Source organism: Myxine glutinosa, chromosome 3 (assembly GCF_964187855.1).
Source record: "Myxine glutinosa chromosome 3, kmMyxGlut1.1, whole genome shotgun sequence".
In the NCBI taxonomy this organism is placed as follows: Eukaryota; Metazoa; Chordata; class Myxini; order Myxiniformes; family Myxinidae; genus Myxine; species Myxine glutinosa.
In genome coordinates, this window is record NC_136263.1 from 185,964,544 (window position 1) to 185,988,184 (window position 23,641).

Genomic DNA, 23,641 nt, shown 5'->3' on the forward strand with positions numbered 1-23,641 from the left:
ATATGAAAGAGATTTCAACTGAAAACACAGAACGAGGTTTGCTTTAGTTTGTCACAGCAAAAGGTTTTCATTTGTTTTGGACTTTCATCTAAGTTATGACAGAACGAAGTTTGGCAACAAAAACTTTCTTTTTTTCACCGAAAATGCCTCCTTCAAAACTATCATTGAACAAATGGGGAAAAGTGCAAATATCATGACAACCAAAAGTCTATGTTTCTGCTTGGTATCGAACCAAGGTAACCTTTTGCATGTGAAGCAAACGTGATAAGTAATCACGTTCGCTTGACACGTGAAAAGTCTTCAGTTCAATTCTGAGCAGAAACATTTTGCTTTTAATTTGAAAAATGCTTGACTCTTGATCAGCAATTGCAAAATGTTTGAATTTCCAATTTCCTGTTGTTTTTAACGTTCTTCCGCGATTTAAATGCAGGTTGTGCAAACCGATTAATCTTTGAAGAAATTGAGTGTTTTAAAAATTCTGGTCCTAACTTTCTTCACATTTAAAGCTCCCACTTTGCCACTTTTAGAGAAAAAGATGTTTTAACCCAATGAATGCGGAAACACTGCTATTCATTTGAAAAAACATGTTGTAAAAAGTAACCATGGCAGGTACATACATGTTTTTGTAGTGTAGTGCACTACACTACAGAAACAGATGAAATAAGTTGGTAGTTTTTCCAATATAAAAAATCATCTTTAGTTCTTGCAAAATGAAAACTTCCAAGGGAATCACTTCCGCATAAGCTTTTTTTTTAGACTTTTCAATGATTTTAACATTTTATAAAACATTACCTTTTTCTCCAATGGAGGAATTAACTCACTTTCTCTTTCAATTAAATGCACTTCCCAAAATGTGTGAATTGAATGAGGGGAGGCCAAATGCTGAACCTCTCGAAGAAATTTTCAAAGACACGTGGGAAGTAAAAAAAAGCTTTTGATTTAACGCACCATATTTTTGGGGATTTCAACAGAATATGAAAGAGATTTCAACTGAAAACACAGAACGAGATATGCTTTAGATTCTCACAGCAAAAGATTTTCATTTGTTTTGGACTTTCAGCTAAGTTATGACAGAACGAAGTTTGGCAACAAAAACTTTCTTTTTTTTAACCTGAACTGCATCCTTCAAAACAATCATTGAACAAATGGGGAAAAGTGCAAATAACATAACAACCAAAAGTCTATGTTTCTGCTTGGTATCGAACCAAGGTTACCTTTTGTGTGTGAAGCAAACTTGATAACCATTACACCACAGAAACACATATTTACAAATAATGGTTACTGTTTACAACATTTGTTTTTATAAATCACACTTGAAAACATATTTTTCTCCAAAAGAGTTAAAATGGGAGTTTTAAACGCGATGAAGGTTAGTCCAGAATTTTTTAAACACTCAATTTCTTCAAAGATTAATCGGTTTGCACAACCTGCATTTAAATCGCGAAAGAACGCTAAAAACAACAGGAAATTGGAAATTCAAACATTTTGTAATTGCTTATCAAGAGTCAAGCATTTTTCAAATTAAAAGCAAAATATTTCTGCTCAGAACTGAACTGAAGACCTTTCATGTTGCAAAGCAAATGCAATTACCACCACACTACAGAAACAAATGAAATCAACAGGAAGTTTTCCAACATAAAAAAAACATCATCTTTAGTCCTTGCAAAGAAAAAACTTCCAAGGGAATCACTTCTGCATAAGGTTTATTTTTTTTTTTGACTTTTCAATGATTTTAACATTTTATAAAACATTACAATTTTCTGCAATGGAGGAATCAACTCACCTTTCTCTTTCAATTCAAAGCACTTCCCAAATTGTGTGAATATGATGAGGGGAGGCCCAATGCTGAACCTCTCGAAGAAATTTTCAAAGACACGTGGAAAGGGAAAAAATGCTTGTGATTAAACGCACCATATTTTTTGAGGATTTCAACTGAATATGAAGAGATTTCAACTGCAAACACAGAACGAGATTTGCTTTAGTTTCTCACAGCAAAAGGTTTTCATTTGTTTTGGACTTTCAGCTAAGTTATGACAGAACAAAGTTTGGAAACAAAAACTTCTTTTTTTTTCACCTGAACTGCATCCTTCAAAACAATCATTGAACAAATGGGGAAAAGTGCAAATAACATGACAACCAAAATTCCATGTTTCTGCTTGGTATCAAACGAAAGACATTGAAGTGTGAAGCAAACATGATAACCACTGCACCACAGAAACATGTGTTTACATATAATTGTTACTGTTTACAACATTTGTTTTTATAAATCACACTTGAAAACATATTTTTCTCCAAAAGAGTTAAAATGGGAGTTTTAAAAGCGATGAAGGTTGGTCCAGAATTTTTAAAACCCTCAGTTTTTTCAAGGATTAATCGGTTTGTACAACCTGTTTTTAAATGGCCAAAGAACGTGAAAAACAAGAGGAAATTGGAAATTCAAACATTTTTTGATTGCTGACGAGGAGGCAAGCATTTTTTCAAATTAAAAGCAAAATGTCTCTGCTCCGAATTGAAATGAGGACCTTTTGCGTGTAAAACAAACATGATCAACACAACATGACAGAAAATGATTTGTATATGCAATGTCACTTTTCACAACATTAACAAAAATAGCATTGTTTCTGCATTCTTTGGGTGAAAACATATTTTTCTCTGAAAGAGGCAAAGTGGGAGTTTTAAATGTGAAGGAGGTTTGGACCAAAATTTTAAAAACACTCAATTTCTTCAAAGATTAATCGGTTTGCACAGCCTGTTGTTAAATCGCCAAAGATCGTTAAAACCAACAGGAAATTGGAAATTCAAACATTTTGGAATTGCTGATAAAGAGGCAAGCATTTTTCAAAATTAAAAGCAAAATGTTTCTGCTCAGAATTTAACTGAAAACCTTTCACGTGTTGAGTGAATGTGATTTCCACGACACTACAAAAACAGATGAAATAAATCGGAAGTTTTCCAACATAAAAAAATCATCTTTAGTTCTTGCAAAATGAAAACTTCCAAGGGAATCACTTCCGCAGAAGCTTTTTTTTTTTAGACTTTTCAATGATTTTAACATTTTATAAAACATTACCTTTTTCTCCAATGGAGGAATGAACTCACCTTTCTCTTTCAATTCAATGCACTTCCCAAAATGTGTGAAGAGGATGAGGGGAGGCCAAATGCTGAACCTCTCGAATAAATTTTCAAAGACACGTGGAAAGGGAAAAAATGCTTGTGATTAAACGCACCATATTTTTTGAGGATTTCAACTGAATGTGAAAGAGATTTCAACTGCAAACACAGAACGAGATTTGCTTTAGTTTCTCACAGCAAAAGGTTTTCATTTGTTTTGGACTTTCAGCTAAGTTATGACAGAACGAAGTTTGGCAACAAAAACTTTCTTTTTTTCACCGAAAATGCATCCTTCAAAACTATCATTGAACAAATGGGGAAAAGTGCAAATATCATGAGAACCAAAAGTCTATGTTTCTGCTTGGTATCGAACCAAGGACCTTTTGCGTGTGAAGCAAACGTGATAACCACTACACTACAGAAACATGTATGTACATGCCATGGTTACTTTTTACAACATGTTTTTTCAAATGAATAGCAGTGTTTCCGCATTCATTGGGTTAAAACATCTTTTTCTCTAAAAGTGGCAAAGTGGGAGTTTTAAATGTGAAGAAAGTTAGGACCAGAATTTTTAAAACACTCAATTTCTTCAAAGATTAATCGGTTTGCACAACCTGCATTTAAATCGCGGAAGAACGTTAAAAACAACAGGAAATTGGAAATTCAAACATTTTGCAATTGCTGATCAAGAGTCAAGCATTTTTCAAATTAAAAGCAAAATGTTTCTGCTCAGAATTTAACTGAAGACCTTTTGCGTATCAAGCGAACGTGATTACCACTACACTACAGAAACAGATGAAATAAGTTGGTAGTTTTTCCAATATAAAAAATCATCTTTAGTTCTTGCAAAATGAAAACTTCCAAGGGAATCACTTCCGCATAAGCTTTTTTTTTAGACTTTTCAATGATTTTAACATTTTATAAAACATTACCTTTTTCTCCAATGGAGGAATTAACTCACCTTTCTCTTTCAATGAAATGCACTTCCCAAAATGTGTGAATTGAATGAGGGGAGGCCAAATGCTGAACCTCTCGAAGAAATTTTCAAAGACACGTGGGAAGAAAAAAAAACCTTTTGATTTAACGCACCATATTTTTGGGGATTTCAACAGAATATGAAAGAGATTTCAACTGAAAACACAGAAGGAGATATGCTTTAGATTCTCACAGCAAAAGATTTTCATTTGTTTTGGACTTTCAGCTAAGTTATGACAGATCGAAGTTTGGCAACAAAAACTTTCTTTTTTTTAACCTGAACTGCATCCTTCAAAACAATCATTGAACAAATGGGGAAAAGTGCAAATAACATGACAACCAAAAGTCTATGTTTCTGCTTGGTATCAAACCAAGGTTACCTTTTGTGTGTGAAGCAAACTTGATAACCATTACACCACAGAAACACATATTTACAACTAATGGTTACTGTTTACAACATTTGTTTTTATAAATCACACTTGAAAACATATTTTTCTCCAAAAGAGTTAAAATGGGAGTTTTAAACGCGATGAAGGTTAGTCCAGAATTTTTAAAACCCTCAGTTTTTTCGAGGATTAATCGGTTTGCACAACCTGCATTTAAATCGCGAAAGAACGCTAAAAACAACAGGAAATTGGAAATTCAAACATTTTGTAATTGCTTATCAAGAGTCAAGCATTTTTCAAATTAAAAGCAAAATATTTCTGCTCAGAACTGAACTGAAGACCTTTCATGTTGCAAAGCAAATGCAATTACCACCACACTACAGAAACAAATGAAATCAGCAGGAAGTTTTCCAACATAAAAAAAAAATCATCTTTAGTCCTTGCAAAGAAAAAACTTCCAAGGGAATCACTTCTGCATAAGGTTTTTTTTTTTTTTTTGACTTTTCAATGATTTTAACATTTTATAAAGCATTACAATTTTCTGCAATGGAGGAATCAACTCACCTTTCTCTTTCAATTCAAAGCACTTCCCAAATTGTGTGAATATGATGAGGGGAGGCCCAATGCTGAACCTCTCGAAGAAATTTTCAAAGACACGTGGAAAGGGAAAAAATGCTTGTGATTAAACGCACCATATTTTTTGAGGATTTCAACTGAATATGAAGAGATTTCAACTGCAAACACAGAACGAGATTTGCTTTAGTTTCTCACAGCAAAAGGTTTTCATTTGTTTTGGACTTTCAGCTAAGTTATGACAGATCGAAGTTTGGAAACAAAAACTTCTTTTTTTTTCACCTGAACTGCATCCTTCAAAACAATCATTGAACAAATGGGGAAAAGTGCAAATCACATGACAACCAAAATTCCATGTTTCTGCTTGGTATCAAACGAAGGACATTGAAGTGTAAAGCAAACATGATAACCACTGCACCACAGAAACATGTGTTTACATATAATTGTTACAGTTTACAACATTTGTTTTTATAAATCACACTTGAAAACATATTTTTCTCCAAAAGAGTTAAAATGGGAGTTTTAAAAGCGATGAAGGTTGGTCCAGAATTTTTAAAACCCTCAGTTTTTTCAAGGATTAATCGGTTTGTACAACCTGTTTTTAAATGGCCAAAGAACGTGAAAAACAAGAGGAAATTGGAAATTCAAACATTTTTTGATTGCTGACGAGGAGGCAAGCATTTTTTCAAATTAAAAGCAAAATGTCTCTGCTCCGAATTGAAATGAGGACCTTTTGCGTGTAAAACAAACATTATCAACACAACATGACAGAAAATGATTTGTATATGCAATGTCACTGTTCACAACATTAAAAAAATAGCATTGTTTCTGCATTCTTTGGGTGAAAACATATTTTTCTCTGAAAGAGGCAAAGTGGGAGTTTTAAATGTGAAGGAGGTTTGGACCAAAATTTTAAAAACACTCAATTTCTTCAAAGATTAATCGGTTTGCACAGCCTGTTGTTAAATCGCCAAAGATCGTTAAAACCAACAGGAAATTGGAAATTCAAACATTTTGGAATTGCTGATAAAGAGGCAAGCATTTTTCAAAATTAAAAGCAAAATGTTTCTGCTCAGAATTTAACTGAAGACCTTTCACGTGTTAAGTGAATGTGATTTCCATGACACTACAAAAACAGATGAAATAAATCGGAAGTTTTCCAACATAAAAAAATCATCTTTAGTTCTTGCAAAATGAAAACTTCCAAGGGAATCACTTCCGCAGAAGCTTTTTTTTTTTAGACTTTTCAATGATTTTAACATTTTATAAAACATTACCTTTTTCTCCAATGGAGGAATTAACTCACCTTTCTCTTTCAATTCAATGCACTTCCCAAAATGTGTGAAGAGGATGAGGGGAGGCCAAATGCTGAACCTCTCGAATAAATTTTCAAAGACACGTGGAAAGGGAAAAATGCTTGTGATTAAACGCACCATATTTTTTGAGGATTTCAACTGAATATGAAAGAGATTTCAACTGCAAACACAGAACGAGATTTGCTTTAGTTTCTCACAGCAAAAGGTTTTCATTTGTTTTGGACTTTCAGCTCAGTTATGACAGAACGAAGTTTGGAAACAAAAACTTTTTTTTCTTTACCTGAACTGCATCCTTCAAAACAATCATTGAACAAATGGGGAAAAGTGTAAATAACATGATAACCAAAATTCCATGTTTCTGCTTGGTATCAAACCAAGGACATTGAAGGTTGAAGCAAACATGATAACCACTGCACCACAGAAACATGTGTTTTCATGTAATGGTTACTGTTGACAACATTTGTTTTTATAAATCACACTTGAAAACATCTTTTTCTCTCAAAGAGTTCAAATGGGAGTTTCAAATGTGATGAAGGTTGGTCCAGAATTTTTAAAACCCTCAATTTTTTCGAGGATTAATCGGTTTGCACAACCTGTTTTTAAATGGCCAAAGAACGTGAAAAACAAGACGAAATTGGAAATTCAAACATTATTTGATTGTGAATGAGGAGGCAAGCATTTTTAAAATTAAAAGCAGAATGTCTCTGCTCCGAATTGAAATGCTGACCTTTTGCGTGTAAAACAAACATGATCAACACTGCATGACAGAAAAGGATATGTATATGCAATGGTCACTGTTTATAACATTAAAAAACAAGAGCATTGTTTCTGCATTCTTTGGGTGTAAACATATTTTTCTCTGAAAGAGGCAAAGTGGGAGTTTTAAATGTGAAGGAAGTTTGGACCAAAATTTTTAACACACTCAATTTCTTCAAAGATTAATCGGTTTGCACAGCCTGTTGTTAAATCGCCAAAGAACGTTAAAAACAACAGGAAATTGGAAATTCAAACATTTTGGAATTGCTGATGAAGAGGCAAGCATTTTTCAAATTAAAAGCAAAATGTTTCTGCTCAGAATTGAACTGAGGACCTTTCACGTGTTAAGTGAATGTGATTTCAACTACACTACAAAAACAGATGAAATCAATGGGAAGATTTCCAATATAAAAAATCATCTTTAGTACATGCAAAATGAAAACTTCCAAGGGAATCACTTCCACAAAAGCGTTTTTTTTAGACTTTTCAATGATTTTAACATTTTATAAAACATTACCTTTTTCACCAATGGAGGAATCAACTCACCTTTCTCTTTCAATTCAATGCACTTCCCAAAATGTGTGAATAGGGTGAGGGCAGGCCCAATGCTGAACCTCTCGAATAAATTTTCAGACACATGGAAAGGGGAAAAAAAGCTTGTGATTTGACGCACCAAATTTTTTGAGGATTTGAACTGAATATGAAAGAGATTTCAACTGAAAACACAGAACGAGGTTTGCTTTAGTTTGTCACAGCAAAAGGTTTTCATTTGTTTTGGACTTTCAGCTAAGTTATGACAGAACGAAGTTTGGCAACAAAAACTTTCTTTTTTTCACCGAAAATGCATCCTTCAAAACTATCATTGAACAAATGGGGAAAAGTGCAAATATCATGAGAACCAAAACTCTATGTTTCTGCTTGGTATCGAACCAAGGACCTTTTGCATGTGAAGCAAACATGATAACCACTACACTACAGAAACATGTATGTACATGCCATGGTTACTTTTTACAACATGTTTTTTCAAATGAATAGCAGTGTTTCCGCATTCATTGGGTTAAAACATCTTTTTCTCTAAAAGAGGCAAAGTGTGAGTTTTAAATGTGAAGAAAGTTAGGACCAGAATTTTTAAAACACTCAATTTCTTCAAAGATTAATCGGTTTGCACAACCTGCATTTAAATCGCGGAAGAACGTTAAAAACAACAGGAAATTGGAAATTCAAACATTTTGCAATTGCTGATCAAGAGTCAAGCATTTTTCAAATTAAAAGCAAAATGTTTCTGCTCAGAATTGAACTGAAGACCTTTCGCGTGTCAAGCGAACGTGATTACCACTACACTACAGAAACAGATGAAATAAGTTGGTAGTTTTTCCAATATAAAAAATCATCTTTAGTTCTTGCAAAATGAAAACTTCCAAGGGAATCACTTCCGCATCAGCTTTTAAAAAATACTTTTCAATGATTTTAACATTTTATAAAACATTACCTTTTTCTCCAATGGAGGAATTAACTCACCTTTCTCTTTAAATTAAATGCACTTCCCAAAATGTGTGAATTGAATGAGGGGAGGCCAAATGCTGAACCTCTCGAAGAAATTTTCAAAGACACGTGGGAAGAAAAAAAAAGCTTTTGATTTAACGCACCATATTTTTGGGGATTTCAACAGAATATGAAAGAGATTTCAACTGAAAAGACAGAACGAGGTTTGCTTTAGTTTGTCACAGCAAAAGGTTTTCATTTGTTTTGGACTTTCAGCTAAGTTATGACAGAACGAAGTTTGGCAACAAAAACTTTCTTTTTTTCACCGAAAATGCATCCTTCAAAACTATCATTGAACAAATGGGGAAAAGTGCAAATATCATGAGAACCAAAAGTCTATGTTTCTGCTTGGATATCGAACCAAGGACCTTTTGCGTGTGAAGCAAACGTGATAACCATTACACCACAGAAACACATATTTACAACTAATGGTTACTGTTTACAACATTTGTTTTTATAAATCACACTTGAAAACATATTTTTCTCCAAAAGAGTTAAAATGGGAGTTTTAAACGCGATGAAGTTTAGTCCAGAATTTTTAAAACCCTCAGTTTTTTCGAGGATTAATCGGTTTGCACAACCTGCATTTAAATCGCGAAAGAACGCTAAAAACAACAGGAAATTGGAAATTCAAACATTTTGTAATTGCTTATCAAGAGTCAAGCATTTTTCAAATTAAAAGCAAAATATTTCTGCTCAGAACTGAACTGAAGACCTTTCATGTTGCAAAGCAAATGCAATTACCACCACACTACAGAAACAAATGAAATCAACAGGAAGTTTTCCAACATAAAAAAAAACATCAGCTTTAGTCCTTGCAAAGAAAAAACTTCCAAGGGAATCACTTCTGCATAAGGTTTTTTTTTTTTTTTGACTTTTCAATGATTTTAACATTTTATAAAGCATTACAATTTTCTGCAATGGAGGAATCAACTCACCTTTCTCTTTCAATTCAAAGCACTTCCCAAATTGTGTGAATATGATGAGGGGAGGCCCAATGCTGAACCTCTCGAAGAAATTTTCAAAGACACGTGGAAAGGGAAAAAATGCTTGTGATTAAACGCACCATATTTTTTGAGGATTTCAACTGAATATGAAAGAGATTTCAACTGAAAACACAGAACGAGATATGCTTTAGATTCTCACAGCAAAAGATTTTCATTTGTTTTGGACTTTCAGCTAAGTTATGACAGATCGAAGTTTGGCAACAAAAACTTTCTTTTTTTTAACCTGAACTGCATCCTTCAAAACAATCATCTATCTATAATTCCAGTAATCTCTGTGTGTGTGTGTGTGTGTGTGTGTGTGTGTGTGTGTGTGTCTGTGTGTCTGTGTGTCTGTGTGTGTGTTTGTTTGTTTGTCTGTGACCGCTGTTTCTCGACAACCATGGGTCCGATATACTTTAAACTTGCCAGGTATATTGCTGGGGACCCGAGGATGTGCCTTTTCAAGGTTTGAAATTAATCGGACAAGTAGTTACCGAGCTATGTCCAAAAAACGATTCAACCAATCAGAGAGCAGCGAGCTATCACGTGTGCCGAACGTGGCGAACAGACTCTGCCTCGGACGGCACATTTGAGAGCGTATTCATTTATTTCACGTTGGAAAACTATGTTGGCATTAAACTATGTTTTAAAACTAATAAAAACTAATTTGCGATTCATCGTAACTGCGATATGCGACCTTCCGGAGCTCCTGTGAGAGCGTGCGCCATTACGGATAGTAATTCAATTAAAAACATAAAAACATTGTCCCAATTCAGTCAGAGCGAAGGGCGTTGTTTTAAGCGAAGAGCGTTTTATTTTTCCCCTAAAATTCAGTCGCCGGACGGTGAAAGCTTTTTTTTGGGGGCAGCTACTGGCAGCCACGTACGGCCAATCACAGGACACGTTGTTGTGTCGACGTGCCGTGTTGTTTTCCCTCGCGGTTTGGAATGTTTTTCCTTTTCATTTTTTCCCCTCTTCTCTTTCTACTTTTCCTTGCGATTAAATTGCAAAAAGCCAAAATACGTTGGCGATAATTGAATAATTGGGCATTAATAGATAGATAGATAGATATGCGATATGCGAACTTCCGGACAGTGAAGACTTCACTTCCGGCCTTACGAAAGTGCCGACTTACTGTCTCGATTGTATCTTCCCACTGTCTTATTGTTAGATCTATCTATTCTATCTTATCTATACCTACCGTCTATATACTTACTGTCTATCTTATAGATAGATTGTAGATAAAGACAATGCCCCAATCGAGTCGTCGTTTACGAGAACGAAGGAACGAAGCTGCACGTAGTGCACGCGCAATGGAATCTGACGAAGAACGAGCTGCTCGCCTGGCACGCGACGTTACGCGCGTGACAAGGCGTCGTGCAGCTGAAAGGGATGAAGAACGGACTGCTCGCTTGGCAGACAACACTGGCAACATGTTCCCGTTCACTCTGCGGCGTCGGCAGTTTCCGGTACGACCCTGCTTTGCCATGACTGTGAATAAATCCCAAGGACAGTCGCTACACCATGTTGGGATCTTCTGCACACGAGACTTCTTCAGCCATTGTCAGTTCTACGTGGCGGCCTGTAGGGTTGGCAGATCCAGCAGCCTCCGCATTCTTGCCCTGGACGAGGAAACAAAGAAGAAGCGCCGTTTCCTCAGCAACGTTGTTTATGAAGAGGTGCTAACGAGATAAAGGTGTGTACAATGTAGACAATTTTTATTATTATTTATTTATTGAAGAACAATTGTTTCGAAAAGAATTCATCAAAAAAAATGCACAACTTTTTTTGGCAGTCGTACACCATGTTAGGATCTCCTGGAGAAGTGCCGTTTCCTCAGCAATGTTGTTTATGAAGAGCTGCTAACGACATACAGGTGTGTACATGTGGACAATTCTTATTATTTATTTATTGATTGAAGAAACATTGTTTCGAAAAGAATTCATCAAAATAAGTGCACAACTTCTTTTGGCAGTCGCTACACCATGTTGGGATCTTCTGCCCAAGAGACTTCTTCAGCCATTGTCAGTTCTACGTGGCGGCCTGTAGGGTTGGCAGATCCAGCAGCCTCCGCATTCTTGCCCAGGACGAGGAAACAAAGAAGAAGCGCCGTTTCCTCTGCAATGCTGTTTATGAAGAGGTGCTAACGAGATAAAGGTGTGTACAATGTACATGTAGACAATTTTTATTATTATTTATTTATTGAAGAAAAATTGTTTCGAAACGAATTCATCAAAAAAAGTGCACAACTTCTTTTGGCAGTCGTACACCATGTTAGGATCTCCTGGAGAGGTGCCGTTTCCTCAGCAATGTTGTTTATGAAGAGCTGCTAACGACATACAGGTGTGTACATGTGGACAATTCTTATTATTTATTTATTGATTGAAGAAAAATTGTTTCGAAAAGAATTCATCAAAATAAGTGCACAACTTATTTTGGCAGTCGCTACACCATGTTGGGATCTTCTGCAAAAGAGACTTCTTCAGCCATTGTCAGTTCTACGTGGCGGCCTGTAGGGTTGGCAGATCCAGCAGCCTCCGCATTCTTGCCCAGGACGAGGAAACAAAGAAGAAGCGCCGTTTCCTCTGCAATGTTGTTTATGAAGAGGTGCTAACGACATAAAGGTGTGTACAATGTACATGTAGACAATTTTTATTATTCTTTGTTTGGGAGGGAGATGGGAGGGTGATGGGGCAGGGTGATGGGGCAGGGTGATGGGGCAGGGTGATGGGGCAGGGTGATGGGAGGGTGATGGCAGGGTGATGGGAGGGTGATGGCAGGGTGATGGGAGGGTGATGGCAGAGGGTGATGGCAGAGGGTGATGGCAGAGGGTGATGGCAGAGGGTGATGGCAGGGTGATGGGAGGGTGATGGCAGAGGGTGATGGCAGAGGGTGGTGGGGGGGAGATGGCAGGGTGATGGGAGGGTGATGGGAGGGTGATGGGAGGGAGATGGGAGGGTGATGGGGCAGGGTGATGGGGCAGGGTGATGGGGCAGGGTGATGGGAGGGTGATGGGAGGGTGATGGCAGGGTGATGGGAGGGTGATGGCAGAGGGTGATGGCAGGGAATTAACATTAACGAATAAAATTTGTAATGTAATAATTTGTAATAATTTGTAGTAATATAATAATAATAACGAATTCTGCTCTGTTTCAATTCTGTTTCAATTTGGTGATATGCTTTGCAAACCTTTTTTTTTTTAAACTATTTTAAAACTAAAACAATTCGAACATGGAATACATACTGACACTGCACTTTCAGGTCTCCTACAAATCCTACCCTGTCGCCTCACCGTGGCGTAGGAGTGGCAATGGTCAATGGCATCGAATGTCATGGCTAGCAAAGACAGGGAGGTACACTTGATTTAAATTTGGAAATTTTTTTTTTTTTTTTTTTTGGCCACGGAACGGGCACCCACGTACGGGCACGTCCTAGTTGAACAAATGGGGAAAAGTGCAAATAACATGACAACCAAAAGTCTATGTTTCTGCTTGGTATCAAACCAAGGTTACCTTTTGTGTGTGAAGCAAACTTGATAACCATTACACCACAGAAACACATATTTACAACTAATGGTTACTGTTTACAACATTTGTTTTTATAAATCACACTTGAAAACATATTTTTCTCCAAAAGAGTTAAAATGGGAGTTTTAAACGCGATGAAGGTTAGTCCAGAATTTTTAAAACCCTCAGTTTTTTCGAGGATTAATCGGTTTGCACAACCTGCATTTAAATCGCGAAAGAACGCTAAAAACAACAGGAAATTGGAAATTCAAACATTTTGTAATTGCTTATCAAGAGTCAAGCATTTTTCAAATTAAAAGCAAAATATTTCTGCTCAGAACTGAACTGAAGACCTTTCATGTTGCAAAGCAAATGCAATTACCACCACACTACAGAAACAAATGAAATCAACAGGAAGTTTTCCAACATAAAAAAAAAACATCATCTTTAGTCCTTGCAAAGAAAAAACTTCCAAGGGAATCACTTCTGCATAAGGTTTTTTTTTTTTTTTGACTTTTCAATGATTTTAACATTTTATAAAGCATTACAATTTTCTGCAATGGAGGAATCAACTCACCTTTCTCTTTCAATTCAAAGCACTTCCCAAATTGTGTGAATATGATGAGGGGAGGCCCAATGCTGAACCTCTCGAAGAAATTTTCAAAGACACGTGGAAAGGGAAAAAATGCTTGTGATTAAACGCACCATATTTTTTGAGGATTTCAACTGAATATGAAGAGATTTCAACTGCAAACACAGAACGAGATTTGCTTTAGTTTCTCACAGCAAAAGGTTTTCATTTGTTTTGGACTTTCAGCGAAGTTATGACAGATCGAAGTTTGGAAACAAAAACTTCTTTTTTTTTCACCTGAACTGCATCCTTCAAAACAATCATTGAACAAATGGGGAAAAGTGCAAATAACATGACAACCAAAATTCCATGTTTCTGCTTGGTATCAAACGAAGGACATTGAAGTGTAAAGCAAACATGATAACCACTGCACCACAGAAACATGTGTTTACATATAATTGTTACTGTTTACAACATTTGTTTTTATAAATCACACTTGAAAACATATTTTTCTCCAAAAGAGTTAAAATGGGAGTTTTAAAAGCGATGAAGGTTGGTCCAGAATTTTTAAAACCCTCAGTTTTTTCAAGGATTAATCGGTTTGTACAACCTGTTTTTAAATGGCCAAAGAACGTGAAAAACAAGAGGAAATTGGAAATTCAAACATTTTTTGATTGCTGACGAGGAGGCAAGCATTTTTTCAAATTAAAAGCAAAATGTCTCTGCTCCGAATTGAAATGAGGACCTTTTGCGTGTAAAACAAACATGATCAACACAACATGACAGAAAATGATTTGTATATGCAATGTCACTTTTCACAACATTAACAAAAATAGCATTGTTTCTGCATTCTTTGGGTGAAAACATATTTTTCTCTGAAAGAGGCAAAGTGGGAGTTTTAAATGTGAAGGAGGTTTGGACCAAAATTTTTAAAACACTCAATTTCTTCAAAGATTAATCGGTTTGCACAGCCTGTTGTTGAATCGCCAAAGATCGTTAAAACGAACAGGAAATTGGAAATTCAAACATTTTGGAATTGCTGATAAAGAGGCAAGCATTTTTCAAAATTAAAAGCAAAATGTTTCTGCTCAGAATTTAACTGAAGACCTTTCACGTGTTAAGTGAATGTGATTTCCACGACACTACAAAAACAGATGAAATAAATCGGAAGTTTTCCAACATAAAAAAATCATCTTTAGTTCTTGCAAAATGAAAACTTCCAAGGGAATCACTTCCGCAGAAGCTTTTTTTTTTTAGACTTTTCAATGATTTTAACATTTTATAAAACATTACCTTTTTCTCCAATGGAGGAATTAACTCACCTTTCTCTTTCAATTCAATGCACTTCCCAAAATGTGTGAAGAGGATGAGGGGAGGCCAAATGCTGAACCTCTCGAAGAAATTTTCAAAGACACGTGGAAAGGGGAAAAATGCTTGTGATTAAACGCACCATATTTTTTGAGGATTTCAACTGAATATGAAAGAGATTTCAACTGCAAACACAGAACGAGATTTGCTTTAGTTTCTCACAGCAAAAGGTTTTCATTTGTTTTGGACTTTCAGCTAAGTTATGACAGAACGAAGTTTGGAAACAAAAACTTCTTTTTTTTTCACCTGAACTGCATCCTTCAAAACAATCATTGAACAAATGGGGAAAAGTGTAAATAACATGATAACCAAAATTCCATGTTTCTGCTTGGTATCAAACCAAGTACATTGAAGGGTGAAGCAAACATGATAACCACTGCACCACAGAAACATGTGTTTACATGTAATGGTTACTGTTGACAACATTTGTTTTTATAAATCACACTTGAAAACATCTTTTTCTCTCAAAGAGTTCAAATGGGAGTTTCAAATGTGATGAAGGTTGGTCCAGAATTTTTAAAACCCTCAGTTTTTTCGAGGATTAATCGGTTTGCACAACCTGTTTTTAAATGGCCAAAGAACGTGAAAAACAAGACGAAATTGGAAATTCAAACATTATTTGATTGTGAATGAGGAGGCAAGCATTTTTTAAAATTAAAAGCAGAATGTCTCTGCTCCGAATTGAAATGCTGACCTTTTGCGTGTAAAACAAACATGATCAACACTGCATGACAGAAAAGGATATGTATATGCAATGGTCACTGTTTATAACATTTAAAAACAAGAGCATTGTTTCTGCATTCTTTGGGTGAAAACATATTTTTCTCTGAAAGAGGCAAAGTGGGAGTTTTAAATGTGAAGGAAGTTTGGACCAAAATTTTTAACACACTCAATTTCTTCAAAGATTAATCGGTTTGCACAGCCTGTTGTAAAATCGCCAAAGAACGTTAAAAATAACAGGAAATTGGAAATTCAAACATTTTGGAATTGCTGATGAAGAGGCAAGCATTTTTCAAATTAAAAGCAAAATGTTTCTGCTCAGAATTGAACTGAGGACCTTTCACGTGTTAAGTGAATGTGATTTCAACTACACTACAAAAACAGATGAAATCAATGGGAAGATTTCCAATATAAAAAAATCATCTTTCGTACTTGCAAAATGAAAACTTCCAAGGGAATCACTTCCACAAAAGCGTTTTTTTTAGACTTTTCAATGATTTTAACATTTTATAAAACATTACCTTTTTCACCAATGGAGGAATCAACTCACCTTTCTCTTTCAATTCAATGCACTTCCCAAAATGTGTGAATAGGGTGAGGGCAGGCCCAATGCTGAACCTCTCGAATAAATTTTCAGACACATGGAAAGGGGAAAAAAAGCTTGTGATTTGACGCACCATATTTTTTGAGGATTTGAACTGAATATGAAAGAGATTAAAACTGAAAACACAGAACGAGGTTTGCTTTAGTTTGTCACAGCAAAAGGTTTTCATTTGTTTTGGACTTTCAGCTAAGTTATGACAGAACGAAGTTTGGCAACAAAAACTTTCTTTTTTTCACCGAAAATGCATCCTTCAAAACTATCATTGAACAAATGGAGAAAAGTGCAAATATCATGAGAACCAAAAGTCTATGTTTCTGCTTGGTATCGAACCAAGGACTTTTTGCGTGTGAAGCAAACATGATAACCACTACACTACAGAAACATGTATGTACATGCCATGGTTACTTTTTACAACATGTTTTTTCAAATGAATAGCAGTGTTTCCGCATTCATTGGGTTAAAACATCTTTTTCTCTAAAAGAGGCAAAGTGGGAGTTTTAAATGTGAAGAAAGTTAGGACCAGAATTTTTAAAACACTCAATTTCTTCAAAGATTAATCGGTTTGCACAACCTGCATTTAAATCGCGGAAGAACGTTAAAAACAACAGGAAATTGGAAATTCAAACATTTTGCAATTGCTGATCAAGAGTCAAGCATTTTTCAAATTAAAAGCAAAATGTTTCTGCTCAGAATTGAACTGAAGACCTTTCACGTGTCAAGCGAACATGATTACCACTACACTACAGAAAGAGATGAAATAAGATGGTAGTTTTTCCAATATAAAAAATCATCTTTAGTTCTTGCAAAATGAAAACTTCCAAGGGAATCACCTCTGCTTCAGCTTTTTTTTTAGACTTTTCAACGATTTTAACATTTTATAAAACATTACCTTTTTCTCCAATGGAGGAATTAACTCACCTTTCTCTTTCAATTAAATGCACTTCCCAAAATGTGTGAATTGAATGAGGGGAGGCCAAATGCTGAACCTCTGGAAGAAATTTTCAAAGACACGTGGGAAGAAAAAAAAAGCTTTTGATTTAACGCACCATATTTTTGGGGATTTCAACAGAATATGAAAGAGATTTAAACTGAAAACACTGAACGAGATATGCTTTAGATTCTCACAGCAAAATATTTTCATTTGTTTTGGACTTTCAGCTAAGTTATGACAGAACGAAGTTTGGCAACAAAAACTTTCTTTTTTTTAACCTGAACTGCATCCTTCAAAACAATCATTGAACAAAGGGGGAAAAGTGCAAATAACATGACAACCAAAAGTCTATGTTTCTGCTTGGTATCGAACCAAGGTTTACCTTTTGTGTGTGAAGCAAACTTGATAACCATTACACCACAGAAACACATATTTACAAATAATGGTTACTGTTTACAACATTTGTTTTTATAAATCACACTTGAAAACATATTTTTCTCCAAAAGAGTTAAAATGGGAGTTTTAAACGTGATGAAGGTTGGTCCAGAATTTTTAAAACCCTCAGTTTTTTCGAGGATTAATCGGTTTACACAACCTGTTTTTAAATGGCCAAAAAACGTGAAAAACAAGAGGAACTTGGAAATTCAAACATTTTTTAATTGCTGACGAGGAGGCAAGCATTTTTTCAAATTAAAAGCAAAATGTCTCTGCTCTGAATTGAAATGAGGACCTTTTGCGTGTAAAACAAACATGATCAACACTCCATGACAGAAACATGTATGTACATATCATGGTTACTTTTTACGACTTTTTTTTTTCAAATAAATAGCAGTGCTTCCGCATTCATTGGGTTAAAACATCTTTTTCTCCAAAAGAGGCAAAGTGGGAGTTTTCAATGCGAAGGAAGTTTGGACCAAAATTTTTAAAACACACAATTCCTTCAAAGATTAATCCAGTTCGCACAACCAGTTTTTAAATCGCCAAAGAACGTTAAAAACAAGAGGAAATTGGAAATTCAAACATTTTGGAATTGCTGATGAAGAGGCAAGCATTTTTCAAATTAACAGCAAAATGTTTCTGCTCAGTATCGAACTGAGGACCTTTCACGTGTAAAGCGAATGTGATTACCACTACACTACAGAAACAAATGAAATCAATGGGAAGATTTCCTATATAAAAAATCATCCTTAATCCTTGCAAAATGAAAAATTCCAAGGGAATCACTTCCACAAAAGCTTTTTTTTTAGACTTTTCAATGATTTTAACATTTTGTAAAACATTACCTTTTTCTCCAATGGAGGAATTACCTCACCTTTCCCTTTCAATTCAATGCACTTCCCAAAATGCGTGATGAGGGGAGGCCCAATGCTGAACCTCTCGGATAAATTTTCAAAGACACGTGGAAAGGGAAAAAAAGCTTGTGATTTAATGCACCATATTTTTTGAGGATTTCAACTGAATATGAAAGAGATTTCAACTGAAAACACAGAACGATATTTGCTTTAGTTTCACACAGCAAAAGGTTTTCATTTGTTTTGGACTTTCAACTAAGTTATGACAGAAGGAAGTTTGGGAACAAAAACTTTCTTTTTTTTTAAACCTGAACTGCATCCTTCAAAACGATCATTGAACAAATGGGGAAAAGTGCCAATAACATGATAACCAAAAGTCTATGTTTCTGCTTGGTATCGAACCAAAGCCCTTTTGCATGTAGAGGCAAACATGATAACCACTACACTACAGAAACATGTATGTACATGTCATGGTTACTTTTTACATGTTTTTTCAAATAAATAGCAGTGTTTCTGCATTCATTGGGTTAAAACATCTTTTTCTCTAAAAGAGGCAAAGTGGGAGTTTTAATTGTGAAGAAAGTTTGGACCAGAATTTTTAAAACACTCAATTTCTTCAAAGATTAATCGGTTTGCACAACCTGCATTTAAATCGTGAAAGAACGCTAAAACCAACAGGAAATTGGAAATTCAAACATTTTGTAATTGCTTATCAAGAGTCAAGCATTTTTCAAATTAAAAGCAAAATATTTCTGCTCAGAAGTGAACTGAAGACCTTTCATGTTGCAAAGCAAATGCAATTACCACCACACTACAGAAACAAATGAAATCAACAGGAAGTTTTCCAACATAAAAAAAAACATCATCTTTAGTCCTTGCAAAGAAAAAACTTCCAAGGGAATCACTTCTGCATATGTTTTTTTGTTTTTTTGACTTTTCAATGATTTTAACATTTTATAAAACATTACAATTTTCTGCAATGGAGGAATCAACTCACCTTTCTCTTTCAATTCAAAGCACTTCCCAAATTGTGTGAATATGATGAGGGGAGGCCCAATGCTGAACCTCTCAAAGAAATTTTCAAAGACATGTGGAAAGGGAAAAAATGCTTGTGATTAAACGCACCATATTTTTTGAGGATTTCAACTGAATATGAAGAGATTTCAACTGCAAACACAGATCGAGATTTGCTTTAGTTTCTCACAGCAAAAGGTTTTCATTTGTTTTGGACTTTCAGCTAAGTTATGACAGAACGAAGTTTGGAAACAAAAACTTCTTTTTTTTTCACCTGAACTGCATCCTTCAAAACAATCATTGAACAAATGGGGAAAAGTGCAAATAACATGATAACCAAAATTCCATGTTTTTGCTTGGTATCAAACGAAGGACATTGAAGTGTGGAAGCAAACATGATAACCACTGCACCACAGAAACATGCGTTTTTGTATAATGGTTCCTGTTTACAACATTTGTTTTTATAAATCACACTTGAAAACATATTTTTCTCCAAAAGAGTTAAAATGGGAGTTTTAAAAGCGACGAAGGTTGGTCCAGAATTTTTAAAACCCTCAGTTTTTTCGAGGATTAATCGGTTTGTACAATCTGTTTTTAAATGGCCAAAGAACGTGAAAAACAAGAGGAAATTGGAAATTCAAACATTTTTTGATTGCTGACGAGGAGGCAAGCATTTTTTAAAATTAAAAGCAAAATGTCTCTGCTCCGAATTGAAATGAGGACCTTTTGCGTGTAAAACAAACATGATCAACACAACATGACAGAAAATGATTTGTATATGCAATGTCACTGTTCACAACATTAACAAAAATAGCATTGTTTCTGCATTCTTTGGGTGAAAACATATTTTTCTCTGAAAGAGGCAAAGTGGGAGTTTTAAATGTGAAGGAGGTTTGGACCAAAATTTTAAAAACACTCAATTTCTTCAAAGATTAATCGGTTTGCACAGCCTGTTGTTCAATCGCCAAAGATCGTTAAAACCAACAGGAAATTGGAAATTCAAACATTTTTGAATTGCTGATAAAGAGGCAAGCATTTTTCAAAATTAAAAGCAAAATGTTTCTGCTCAGAATTTAACTGAAGACCTTTCACGTGTAAATTGAATGTGATTTCCACGACACTACAAAAACAGATGAAACTAGAACGGGCACTCGGTAGAGCGCATACCTTCGCCGCAGCTACTGTTCTGTACTTGGCATGGGAGTGTAGGGAACAGAACAGTGAACAGTTTGGTGCTGATTTCATGCAAATCGGATAAGAATTGACCGAGTTATGACAAAAAACGCACATTTTGCAAGGTCGTGACCCCCCTGACCTTTGACCCCCAACCGCTAACAAGGGTAATGTCTTCACTGGGTCATGTCGTATATCACAAGATCGGGCATTGAATTCTGAACATTTTGGCATTAGTTGCATGCCAATTGGATAAAAATTGACCGCGCTATGGTAAAAATACGATTTTGACCTTTTCGTGACCTTGACCTTGACCTTTGACCCGATTGCTCCCAAAATCTAATCAAATGTGTCCCGTATAATAACCAATCATCCCACCAAATTTCATGCAATTCGGTTGAATACTTTTTGAGTTATGCGAATAACATACACACACACACACACACAGACATACAAATAAATACACAGCGATCAAAACATAACCTTCCGCTTTTGCGAAGGTAATAAATCGGAAGTTTTCCAACATAAAAAAATCATCTTTAGTTCTTGCAAAATGAAAACTTCCAAGGGAATCACTTCCGCAGAAGCTTTTTTTTTTTAGACTTTTCAATGATTTTAACATTTTATAAAACATTACCTTTTTCTCCAATGGAGGAATTACCTCACCTTTCTCTTTCAATTCAATGCACTTCCCAAAATGCGTGATGAGGGGAGGCCCAATGCTGAACCTCTCGGATAAATTTTCAAAGACACGTGGAAAGGGAAAAAAAGCCTGTGATTTAATGCACCATATTTTTTGAGGATTTCAACTGAATATGAAAGAGATTTCAACTGAAAACACAGAACGAGATTTGCTTTAGTTTCACACAGCAAAAGGTTTTCATTTGTTTTGGACTTTCAACTAAGTTATGACAGAAGGAAGTTTGGGAACAAAAACTTTCTTTTTTTTAAAACCTGAACTGCATCCTTCAAAACGATCATTGAACAAATGGGGAAAAGTGCCAATAACATGATAACCAAAAGTCTATGTTTCTGCTTGGTATCGAACCAAGAACCTTTTGCATGTGAAGGAAACGTGATAACCACTACACTACAGAAACATGCATGTACATGTCATTGTTACTTTTTACATGTTTTTTCAAATAAATAGCAGTGTTTCCACATTCATTGGGTTAAAACATCTTTTTCTCCAAAAGAGGCAAAGTGGGAGTTTTAATTGTGAAGAAAGTTTGGACCAGAATTTTTAAAACACTCAATTTCTTCAAAGATTAATCGGTTTGCACAACCTGCATTTAAATCGCGAAAGAACGTTAAAAACAACAGGAAATTAGAAATTCAAACATTTTGTAATTGCTTATGAAGAGTCAAGCATTTTTCAAATTAAAAGCAAAATATTTCTGTTCAGAAATGAACTGAAGACCTTTCATGTTGCAAAGCAAATGCAATTACCACCACACTACAGAAACAGATGAAATCAACAGGATGTTTTCCAACATAAAAAAAACATCATCTTTATCCTTGCAAAGAAAAAACTTCCAAGGGAATCACTTCTGCATCAGGTTTTTTTTTTTTTTGACTTTTCAATGATTTTAACATTTTATAAAACATTACAATTTTCTGCAATGGAGGAATCAACTCACCTTTCTCTTTCAATTCAAAGCACTTCCCAAATTGTGTGAATATGATGAGGGAAGGCCCAATGCTGAACCTCTCGAAGAAATTTTCAAAGACACGTGGAAAGGGAAAAAATGCTTGTGATTAAACGCACCATATTTTTTGAGGATTTCAACTGAATATGAAGAGATTTCAACTGCAAACACAGAACGAGATTTGCTTTAGTTTCTCACAGCAAAAGGTTTTCATTTGTTTTGGACTTTCAGCTAAGTTATGACAGAACGAAGTTTGGAAACAAAAACTTCTTTTTTTTTCACCTGAACTGCATCCTTCAAAACAATCATTGAACAAATGGGGAAAAGTGCAAATAACATGACAACCAAAATTCCATGTTTCTGCTTGGTATCAAACGAAGGACATTGAAGTGTGAAGCAAACATGATAACCAGTGCACCACAGAAACATGTGTTTACATATAATGGTTACTGTTTACAACATTTGTTTTTATAAATCACACTTGAAAACATATTTTTCTCCAAAAGAGTTAAAATGGGAGTTTTAAAAGCGATGAAGGTTGGTCCAGAATTTTTAAAACCCTCAGTTTTTTCAAGGATTAATCGGTTTGTACAACCTGTTTTTAAATGGCCAAAGAACGTGAAAAACAAGAGGAATTGGAAATTCAAACATTTTTTGATTGCTGACGAGGAGGCAAGCATTTTTTCAAATTAAAAGCAAAATGTTTCTGGTCAGAATTGAACTGAAGACCTTTCGCGTGTCAAGCGAATGTGATTACCACTACACTACAGAAACAGAAGAAATAAGTTGGTAGTTTTCCAATATAAAAAATCATCTTTAGTTCTTGCAAAATGAAAACTTCCAAGGGAATCACTTCCGCATAAGCTTTTTTTTTTGACTTTTCAATGATTTTAACATTTTATAAAACATTACCTTTTTCTCCAATGGAGGAATTAACTCACCTTTCTCTTTCAATTAAATGCACTTCCCAAAATGTGTGAATTGAATGAGGGCAGGCCCAATGCTGAACCTCTCGAATAAATTTTCAGACACATGGAAAGGGGAAAAAAAGCTTGTGATTTGACGCACCATATTTTTTGAGGATTTGAACTGAATATGAAAGAGATTTCAACTGAAAACACAGAACGAGGTTTGCTTTTGTTTCTCACAGCAAAAGGTTTTCATTTGT

At 35.2% G+C, this 23,641-nt stretch overlaps 9 non-coding genes across 9 annotated transcripts; all 9 read right to left on the reverse strand.

The window, feature by feature from the left end:
• Positions 1 to 3,463: 3,463 nt before the first annotated feature.
• TRNAV-CAC (transfer RNA valine (anticodon CAC)) lies at positions 3,464 to 3,536 on the reverse strand. The gene has a single exon. It is a non-coding gene; the product is annotated as a tRNA-Val (tRNA).
• A 295-nt stretch (positions 3,537 to 3,831) lies between these two features.
• On the reverse strand, positions 3,832 to 3,904 carry TRNAI-GAU (transfer RNA isoleucine (anticodon GAU)). The gene has a single exon. It is a non-coding gene; the product is annotated as a tRNA-Ile (tRNA).
• Positions 3,905 to 8,026: 4,122 nt separating this feature from the next.
• On the reverse strand, positions 8,027 to 8,099 carry TRNAV-CAC (transfer RNA valine (anticodon CAC)). Its single transcript has one exon. It is a non-coding gene; the product is annotated as a tRNA-Val (tRNA).
• A 295-nt stretch (positions 8,100 to 8,394) lies between these two features.
• TRNAV-GAC (transfer RNA valine (anticodon GAC)) lies at positions 8,395 to 8,467 on the reverse strand. Its single transcript has one exon. It is a non-coding gene; the product is annotated as a tRNA-Val (tRNA).
• Positions 8,468 to 8,998: 531 nt separating this feature from the next.
• On the reverse strand, positions 8,999 to 9,072 carry TRNAV-CAC (transfer RNA valine (anticodon CAC)). The gene has a single exon. It is a non-coding gene; the product is annotated as a tRNA-Val (tRNA).
• A 7,651-nt stretch (positions 9,073 to 16,723) lies between these two features.
• On the reverse strand, positions 16,724 to 16,796 carry TRNAV-CAC (transfer RNA valine (anticodon CAC)). Its single transcript has one exon. It is a non-coding gene; the product is annotated as a tRNA-Val (tRNA).
• A 1,621-nt stretch (positions 16,797 to 18,417) lies between these two features.
• TRNAV-UAC (transfer RNA valine (anticodon UAC)) lies at positions 18,418 to 18,490 on the reverse strand. Its single transcript has one exon. It is a non-coding gene; the product is annotated as a tRNA-Val (tRNA).
• A 3,361-nt stretch (positions 18,491 to 21,851) lies between these two features.
• Positions 21,852 to 21,924, reverse strand: TRNAV-CAC (transfer RNA valine (anticodon CAC)). Its single transcript has one exon. It is a non-coding gene; the product is annotated as a tRNA-Val (tRNA).
• A 1,250-nt stretch (positions 21,925 to 23,174) lies between these two features.
• On the reverse strand, positions 23,175 to 23,247 carry TRNAV-GAC (transfer RNA valine (anticodon GAC)). Its single transcript has one exon. It is a non-coding gene; the product is annotated as a tRNA-Val (tRNA).
• Positions 23,248 to 23,641: the final 394 nt, after the last annotated feature.